The following is a 9,568-nucleotide window of genomic DNA, read 5'->3' on the forward strand; positions in this document are numbered from 1 at the left end:
TATAAGTCTGTGGATGGGGTCTGGACTTTTTCACTCTTCATCATTATGAAGAGGCCTTGAACGATTCATCCTCATCACGAGCAGCAGTAGGTAGCAATGGCTCTTTTTATTAGCCACATAGAAGCAGATAGCCATTTGACGTCAAAGTGATCTGTTTCTCGTACATTTTAGTTTCAAAAGTCTTAGGCTTATGCAGTGTGACTAAAATTATTCACTCAATATTTTATAAGAGGTACTTATAAGTAGCGAGCATACATTCCTCAGTCAGTCTTTTATATCAGTTCCATGAATTTCAAATTATATATTTTTTCAATTTTTCAATTACGAGATCTACAACGAAATCGATTTGTCGTAATAAATAATTTTCTTTAGCAAATGTTTTTTCTTCGTGAATTATATAAAGAAGAAAGTATTAAAGAGATAATATACTATTACAACCAGCGGTTCAGCTCAGGTGTTCCATTTAATTCGGTTACCAGGCCAGACGCCTTTCCAAGTTGCTTTACAGTATGAAATAGTGAATTAGATTCCAGCAGCACCATTAAGCGCGAACTAATTCCAAGCCTCCCGCTCACGCACAACCTCTGAAGCTAACCGCAATTTGGTTTCACAATCGAGTGAATCAATTCTTTTTCAGCCGCTGTCACGAAAGAGGTTTCACTTTCCACATCACCTTTTTCAGCCAATGTCATGAAAGCGGTTTTTTATGTCCACATCAACCCCGCCCCCCACCCACCACACCCTCCCGGATTCAACGTTGAACGTTCGTGGTCTCTCAATTGCTCGCTGCAGATTTTGGAATCGGGGTTTTTTGTTAAAACGTTCAGTTCACTGGAACTCCTTCCAGAGCCAAAACGTTTCTTGTGACGACCAAGGGATATTTTTCAGCAGACCTTGGGAAAATGTTTGTTCAGTCGACTTTCTTCTCAAATGAAAACGTTTCTTGTGATGATGAAGGGTTGTTTTTTCCAGAACGAGTGGAATATTTATATGGATGCGCAGTTAATAAATAGATATTATTTCATAACTGATTCTGCTCTCTTGCCAAAGACGCTTTTTGTAAAGATTAAGATTATGCTTTTGATGCAAGTTTATCAATTCCCTTTTTATGAGATAATAAAAAAAAATTCTTTGATGTTTTTTTTTTGTTAATCACTACAGAAGTAAAATATTGCATACATTTTTCAAATAGTTTTTCAATGATAAGAAGGCTCCAACTAAGCCAGCCGTTCTCCCTTGGAATAATATTCTATTTTTCATATATATATATATATATATATATATATATATATATATATATATATATAATATATATATATATATGTGTGTGTGTGTGTGTGTGTGTGTGTGTGTGTGTGTGTGTGTGTGTTGTGTGTGGTGTGTTCATGTCTGTGGGTATGCATATGTGTGTGTGTCATTGCAATGTCCCAATTAAATATCCCGCTTTCTTTGTAGCAATGAAACTGTCTTTTAGAAAACAGATAAAAAATTACAAAATGTGTATTTTATTTGAGCTGTATCTTAAACAAAAGGCAGTTTCAAAAGGTGAACTACGTATAATCGATAACCAAAGCCGATTATTTTCATTCCCATCTCCAAAGCATTCAAATATTTTGCTCTTGAAACCAAATTCAAAATTTCTTCCACGGGGCACACTGGAATGACATTTCCCGAGCCAGACTTCTTATTCCTTGGCAGACAGGAATCGGTTGTTTCTGGTTGTCGGTCTCCTTGGGGTTGAAACTTGGACCTCTTAAGGGATCGCCGAATTTTTCATGAAGCTCATTTTTTTTTTCTTAACTGCCTAAGGAGGCAGTTCAAGATCATTTCGACGTGTCTTCCGTTGTTGGCGGTTCAGCATCAGCAGCCAGCGTTTCCCTCGATGAGGTTCCCTGGTTTTCTCCGGAAAGTGGTAAGGATATTCTAGTAAATCTAAAGTGATCATGCGTCAACGATAATATTTCAACGTACTTTGCCATTACATTGGTTTCATTTGTTTTTAGTATATATGGAACGCATTATGGTTAATAGCTTTTGTTTTATTTTGTTGTGCATTTCATGACACTAAAGGTGTATGAAAATAGACACTGCAGATATGCACTTGGTTGTAAAGAATTTTGGTTGAGCTTTGAAATTAAGATTGTTACTGATTTTGTAAATAAGTTTACCGACTTCTCAATTATTTAGGTATAAAGCAAAAACTGAAATTTACTTTCCTCTCCAGGATCTATTGGGCTCGACGTTTAGTTTTGAAGTACCGCTTCTGTGGAAAATAAGTTATTTTTGAGGACTCTCAATAACTCATTTTATAGTCCAGAGGGCAAAAGCTACAAATTTTCTCCTGAATGATCTCCATCGATTCTGATGGCTAAGTGGCTATACGTTCCGCGTTTCTTAATGGTTTCGAAAATTCATTTAATATTGGAAAGTTTTAATTAATTACCCCTATAATAAAACTGCCTGACTTTTGTTTTACCTGGATTGTCAGCTAGTTTATTGCAAGATGGTAGAACATTTTCATGCTTTTGTATTCATATATACCTTATGTGATTTTATGGGGATGAGGGAAACTTTATACCGTTACTAGTTTCAGAATACCTAAATGGACACATGATTTTAAAGGCTAATTCTGTCTTTTTAAGTAATCGCAATCAAATTTAGACTAAATCCTATATGCAAATTTTTGTCATTTTGATGAAATCTCATTCTGATTTGAACGAAGCACGGTCTGTTTCAACATAAAACGTTTTGCATTATAAATGTATTTTTATAATATGAATATTTTTATATCAGGCGTATATAGTTTTATTATACTGGTTATTACGCATAGAAATATATACGTTTGAACAAATTTAATGTCAATCGGCGTGTATACGTTCTCAAACAATATTAACACTTGACATTTTTCAGGGGAAGCTGAGCGTGGAATTGCACATTCAAGATTGACTCTTGTGGATTCTTGCGTCAGGACGAGATTGCACTCACGCCCTCCATGGCACGGCGCTTCGAGAGTGTCCATCGGTGTCAGCTCTCAGACTCCGCACCAGGTTCCCTTCCTTCACCTCCACCCCTTCAGGGGCGCCGCCCCTGAAGGGGTGGAGGTACCCCCTGTGGCATGTATAGTGGGCTCTACGGCCCGCTATACATGTCCACAGTGGGATTCGTCAAGAAACCAGCAATTAAAATCCAGGAGTAAAGTCTTTGGCTTCAGTTATATATTGACATTCATTCTTTAGATTCAAAACTTTAATTCCGAAGGGGCCACCAGGTTTTGTTGACATGAATTGCCCAAAATTAAAAATTGCATAAACTTGCATTGAATGTCAGTGTTCCAATTACCACCTTGAAGAGTTTCATAGGTAGAGTAAGTTTTTAATTCATTTAACGTGAGATTTGTTCTTAAAGTTTGGTGTTCCTTTTACAACACCAGAAATACTGTTTTAAATAAAGTTTATAATCTGGATTTACCGAGTACCTTGGGTAATGGATCTGGTAATAACAGCAGCCCAAATAGTATCGTTGCTACTTATGATATTTTCATCATATCTAATTAGATTTCATTTGACCAGAGGGTTTTTTCACCTTCATGAACACTACTAATATTTAGTCAATTTTATTAAGAGAAATTATTGGCTATATGGTTCCCAATCTGTCACATTTTCCTCCGTTTCAGGCTGGTAGTTCTGACGAATCCAAAGGTTACCACAGTACAACGGTTTACAAAGGCTTCGAACCGACCTGACCTTTAATCTTCGAGAATTGTAGTGTTTGAGTGAATCTACTAAGTTTTGAACTTCAAGAGAAGATCGATCTTTCACCAAAAGGTGCTTTTGAGTTGCTTGGTCGTTCCCTTGAAGATTAAAGTTTTTTTCATGGGCAAAGTTACAGACATCTTGTGGACCAATAAACTTTCGTGACCCAAAATACAAGTATTTTGTTAACTTTGAAATATTTTTATTCTAGCCTTGGTTCCATCAGGTTTTATTCTTGCCTCTCACATGCTTGTAAGTTTTTTTATTGGCCCATAAAGAAATTGTATAAGATATATCCCTTAATTAAGCGGAGGCAAAATAAAGGATACAGCTCTCTAATCTGGACAAAGTAATAAAAATCTATTCGTAGTAGTCTGCCGTTATCTGAAATCATAGAAGTAGCTGACCAAACCAAAAATAAAGATATCCTAGGATTGTAATTGTTTAGGGCATTCTCATGTCGAGAGTGCAACTGATGACTGAAAGAGACCAACGGAAACCAAAGCTATTTTTATTATAGAGAAAGTCGATTCAGATAAAGTTGCTTTTTCGGTAAAATTGTTATACACCCAATATACCATTGGGAAGTTTTTTCTTCCATTGTAGTTCATTATGATAACGGGATCAGTAAGAAATTAGTACTTTTTTAAGTTACCGTTGCCTCTTATTTTGTTCTACAAAGTCTGGCGAAAATTAAGCTGTGTGTAAATATACTTGGCCCAGTATTTAGGCGGTAAAAGGACTGTCAAATAAAATGTCATTAAAAATGGTAATTTTAAATCTTTCTCTGGTATATAAATGGATTTGCCCCTTTTGATGGAATAAACTTCCCAACAAATTTGGTTGGGAACTGAATTACAAAATCAAACCTCGAGTGCTTCCAGCCTGTGAAGAATAAGTTTAGGGCTAAGATTCGATTTTTTTTTTTTAGGGTGTTAGTTAGTGAGAGAGAGTTTTTATTTTTTTGAGGGAGGGAGTATTTTATTTTTTTGAGGGAGGGAGTTAGAGAGGAAGAGCGAGAGAGAGAGAGAGAGAGGAGAAGGTTGAAAAGAGTGAAAGAGTTAGAGAGCGAGTTAGTTTCTTTTTCTCTGAAATCTGCTCTCTATTTTTTTTAATTGCTCTTAATTAAATAAGTCCATAAAAGTGTTAGTTGACGATAAGTCCCATTTAGGTTCTAGTAATGTAGTACCATCCTATGTCAAAGGCATCCAAGTTGCTAATGATGTGTTGCTTTTAAATCTATATTTTTGCTTACCTAGGTTATTCATAGTACAAATATTAAAAGTGAAGATCTCAAAATGTGGGAAAATCAAGTGGATGTTAGCTTGACATGAGCAAATCAGCCTATTTTAAATGGTGGATGTAATAATTCTAGCCTTTAAACTTTTATTAACCTTCCATGAAGCTAAAATCCCCTGTGATACTGATTCAATTGTCATCGATATAAAACATTTATACTTCATCCCTGCCTAGTACAAATCCTTTATACTTCATCCCTGCCTAGTACAAATCCGTTTTTACTTCTTGGATTTAATTCTTATTAAACTTAATTCCACTTCCAGCTATCGTAAGATTGAATTTTTATTCAGCATCTGTACCCTTAGGTTTCATTCTTATTTTATAAGCCTGATTTTTTTTTCTTATTCGTCTAACCCTTCAATTGCCTTTTCATCCTTCGTTAATCTGAATTACTTGTCATACTCTGAAAGCTTGAGTTTCCCCTTGCGTTCCTCCTTGTCGTGAACACGAATTTCATTTTCGTTCCCATAACGGTTGGATACCCTTTTCACCTTTCCGGTTGGAGGGTGTCAGTCAGTGCATCTCAAGTGGTGCACTGTAAGCATTGCTAAAGGGTGATTCAGCGTCCATTGGCCACTAACTACATCTTATTTTTATTTCTATCCTCGCTTCCTTTCCTCATTCTTGCTGTCCAACCGCTTTAGCATTGATTTGTAGGGCAACTATGGGGGTTTTCTCTTAATTCCACCAGTGTAGGTATTACCCAAGGATCTTTGCAGCGAACCTTCGGCCCCTAGCTGCAACGCCTTTCATTCCTTTCACTGTACCTTTCACTGTATTCTCTTTCTTCCATCTTACTTTCCAACCACTCCTATCAATGTTTGCCTAGTGCAACTGCGAGGCTTTCCTCCTACTACACCTTTCAATCCTTTCACTGTCAATTTCCGTTTCAGCTCTGAATGGCCTCATAGGTTCCAGTGCCTGGCGTTGGCCTAAATTCTATATTCCAGTCCCAATTTCACCTTAGATTCTTGTTCTCCATCTCCCTTAAGACTGGTTACCACTTACACACTTTCATGGTGCGGGCGGTGTTATGGCGTGGGACCACAAGAAATCGTTACAAACCGCACTATAAACGCACCAAAAGCGTGCCACCTCGCTGGCGGGGGCAGGCGAAGACCGTTAAAGCAGCGCGACGCCGCCTGGATTTTAAATAATTTCAAATTTTTGAGCAGCGTCTGGCGGGTTGATTAAGTCGCACGAGGCCGTATGCGGTGTGGCGTGGCCTCGCAACAAAAGAGGTAAGAACCCGCATGGTTCCGTGCCACACCGCACCATGTCGTACCACCCGCAATGGAGTGTTACGGCCTGATGTCACGGCGCCGTGTGGTGCCCTACGGTGCCGTCATACATGATTAATGCATGCCGCACACATGCTGCGGGGCGTGCGGCGTGCGGCGTGCGGCGTGTTACGGCGTCTCAGTAGGTCGATTGAATGGAAGGTTGGCGTGCATTCTGGGGAGGATAAAAGGGGCCTGACTGACCACTGGGGCATCATTCACGCTGTGACTGCCTGACTGACCACCCGCTCTGTGACCCAGCCTCTCTCGCCCAGCGACGCTCACCCAGCTCTCCTCGCCCAGCGACGCTCACCCAGCTCTCTCGCCCAGCGACGCTCACCCAGCCTCTCTCGCCCAGTGACGTTCACCCAGGGATGATGCGACCCATGCACGCTGACCCAGGGGCGTTCACACCCGCGACGTTCAACCAGCGACGTTTACCCAGCGATGTTCACCCAGCGACATTAACTCAGCAACGTTCACCCAGTGACTTCTACCCAGCAAACATCTATTTAGGCAGCAACATTCACCCAGCGACTTCTACCCAAGCAACATCTACCCAGCGACGTTCACCCACGTGTACTCACCCAGGGACATTCACCCAGCCATATTCCACCAGCCACATTTTCCCACCACATTTTCCCAGCGATGTTTTCCCAGCCACATGACATGATGCCCCCATGGAAGACCACCCCCAGGCCTACCAAGCAGTCCCAGGACACCCAGGACAGCCAGGACACCCAGGAAATGCAGCCTTCTCATGGTCAGAGACCTTGGAACATGAGGAAGAGATGAACGTTGAGCTGACCATATCCATTGTGGAATCCCAGGACATCGCAGGCCCGAGTGGTATCGTCGTGCAACCAAAGAACGATACCGCCCCAGCAAGAAGGACATTCAAGACTACCCATTCCCGCCAGAGGACAAGGAAGTCATGCGTGGAATTCAAGGCCCACCCTACCTTGTACGACAAGCGGGACAGGCAATGGTCGAATTCCAAGAGGAAGGAGGAACTCTGGCGTGAACTGGCAGCAAGTTTCATCGAATGCAGCTTCCAGCAGATCTGCAAGTTCTTCGAGGCTCGCCGAACGGACTTTGGCAAGATCGAGAAGTGAGAATACAAGAGCGGGTCGGCTGCACGCAACAGGACACCACGGGAGGAGGAGGTGATGACCACGTGGGCATTCCTGGGAGGACACATCGCCCACGAAAGCACAGTAGCCAGCGATCAGTTCTTGCCTCTATCGTCGCACAGAACCGATGTAGACGATTCCTCTACCAACATGTCGGGCTTATCAGCTCTTTGATGCAGCGGAGGGGTGGCTGAAGCAGAAGAGAGCGACGAACCTGCCAAAGGACCGACGGCTATCCGCCGACATGTCAGATGACTACAGAAGGTCTGCAGACTCAACTGACCCAGATTATGACAAGCATTAACACACTGATGCCACAAGCGCAGGACAACACGCACCGTGACATCGCGTGTTTGTGCAGTACTTGATTGCAGCGCTTGGGAGGGTACGTGGCCTCGAAGATACCAGAAACAGTTCTTCAAGCAAGTCATCAAGATTTGTCATAGTTTGAAGGGGCCCGAGGAAGAGGATGCGGCCACGAAAGAGGCCATGGCTCGTGGCGGTTGTTCCACTGGATGCCCCGCCCCTGCGAATTGATAAGGAGATGCAGACGAAACCTGGAACTTTGACACCTTCTGCATTGCAACGGTTCGGGCATCACCACACCAGTGGTTCACGTCTCAACCCCCAATCTGTGTTTTTTTATGATCCGCACCTTCAACAGCATGGCTCAGCCGCAGGCAGCAGGTAGTTCATCATGGGTACACAACTCCGGCGCCAAGGCTAGGCACACTGACATTCTTCCCAGTGGACGTTCGACACCACTGAACTTTTCTCCTCGACCTTCCACTTCTTCGATGTCGCCGTTGGTCAACAGTCTCTTGGCAGACTTGCGGCCCCTACCCCTGGCGCCAGTATTTCGACACCAAAACCTTCTGCCGCAGAGGATCCACCCACCTACGACTTGTCCATCTCCCCAGGTGATAAGGAGGACATTGACCCAGAAACAATAGAGTGAATTTGTAAATAAACATGTTAATTTCTTAGAATAAATTGTATTTTACTTATTTTTGTAAGATTGAATTAGTTTGCATTTTCATAATAATAATTTTTCTTTTTGTAATAAATATGTTGAAATAGTGACTTCCATTTTACATTTTCCTTATTGATGCTTAATTTGTATGTCATGACAATATATATGATATGATTGGGTGAAATGAGATTGAATAAGAAAAAGCATGGCCATAAAGAATAATAACACGAAGAAGTATAACAGGAAATATAAAATGAAATATATGTGAAATATGAAATGAATAGAACTCGGAAAATAACTTGAAATATAAAATGCAATTGAATAATGAAAGAGCATGGCCAGAAAGAATAATACCGTGAAGAAATATAACAGGAAATCTTAACATGAAATATGACATATGACCTATGAAATGAATACAACTCGGAAAATAACTTAAATATAAAATGAAATGTAACATTAGATAAATATGGCCATCAAATGATATAATAACATACAAGGTAAGAACAATAATATCATATTGAGAACATGATCAAATGAACATGAACACATACAAATATGATAATGAAACAGTAATTAACATTGACTGGACATAGTTATTTACAGGGGAACAATGAAAAATCAGTAAGATACTAAAGACATATTGGCCTCAGTTGATAATATATGATATTTGCAGTTGAATATGTTATGGAAAAAACCAAGTCCCCAATTTCAGTTTCTACATTCTATGCTTTTTATTTTCCTTTTCTTACATTCTATGCTTTTTATGTTTATTTTCTTACATTCTATGCTTTTCATGTTTATTTTCTGATATTCTATGTGTTTTTCCATGTATATTTTCTGATATACTATGTTTTCATGTATATTTTCTGATATCTATATTTCTAATGTTTTTATTTTCTTACTTTCTATGTTTTCATGGTTTATTTTCTGATATTCTATGTTTTCATGTTTATTTTCTGATATTCTAACGTTTTTCATGTATATTTTCTGATATTCTGTTTCTCATGTTTATTTTCTTACTTTCTATGTTTTTTCATGTTTATTTTCTGAAATTCTATGTTTTTCAAGTTTATTTCCTACTTTCTATGCTTTTTATGTTCATTTTTCTTATATTTCATGTTTGTTATGTCC

The 9,568-nt window shown here is 39.8% G+C and overlaps 1 long non-coding RNA gene across 1 annotated transcript in view; it reads left to right on the top strand.

Annotated features, from left to right (window-relative positions):
- LOC135224137 (uncharacterized) overlaps window positions 1-4,086 on the top strand; it is a 47,588-nt gene extending 43,502 nt beyond the window's left edge. The window contains exon 3 of the long non-coding RNA XR_010316639.1: window positions 3,674-4,086. This is a non-coding gene — a long non-coding RNA (uncharacterized LOC135224137). The remainder of the gene's footprint in view (window positions 1-3,673) is intronic.
- The last annotated feature ends 5,482 nt before the right edge of the window (window positions 4,087-9,568 follow it).

The sequence above is a fragment of the Macrobrachium nipponense genome, chromosome 10 (assembly GCF_015104395.2).
Source record: "Macrobrachium nipponense isolate FS-2020 chromosome 10, ASM1510439v2, whole genome shotgun sequence".
In the NCBI taxonomy this organism is placed as follows: Eukaryota; Metazoa; Arthropoda; class Malacostraca; order Decapoda; family Palaemonidae; genus Macrobrachium; species Macrobrachium nipponense.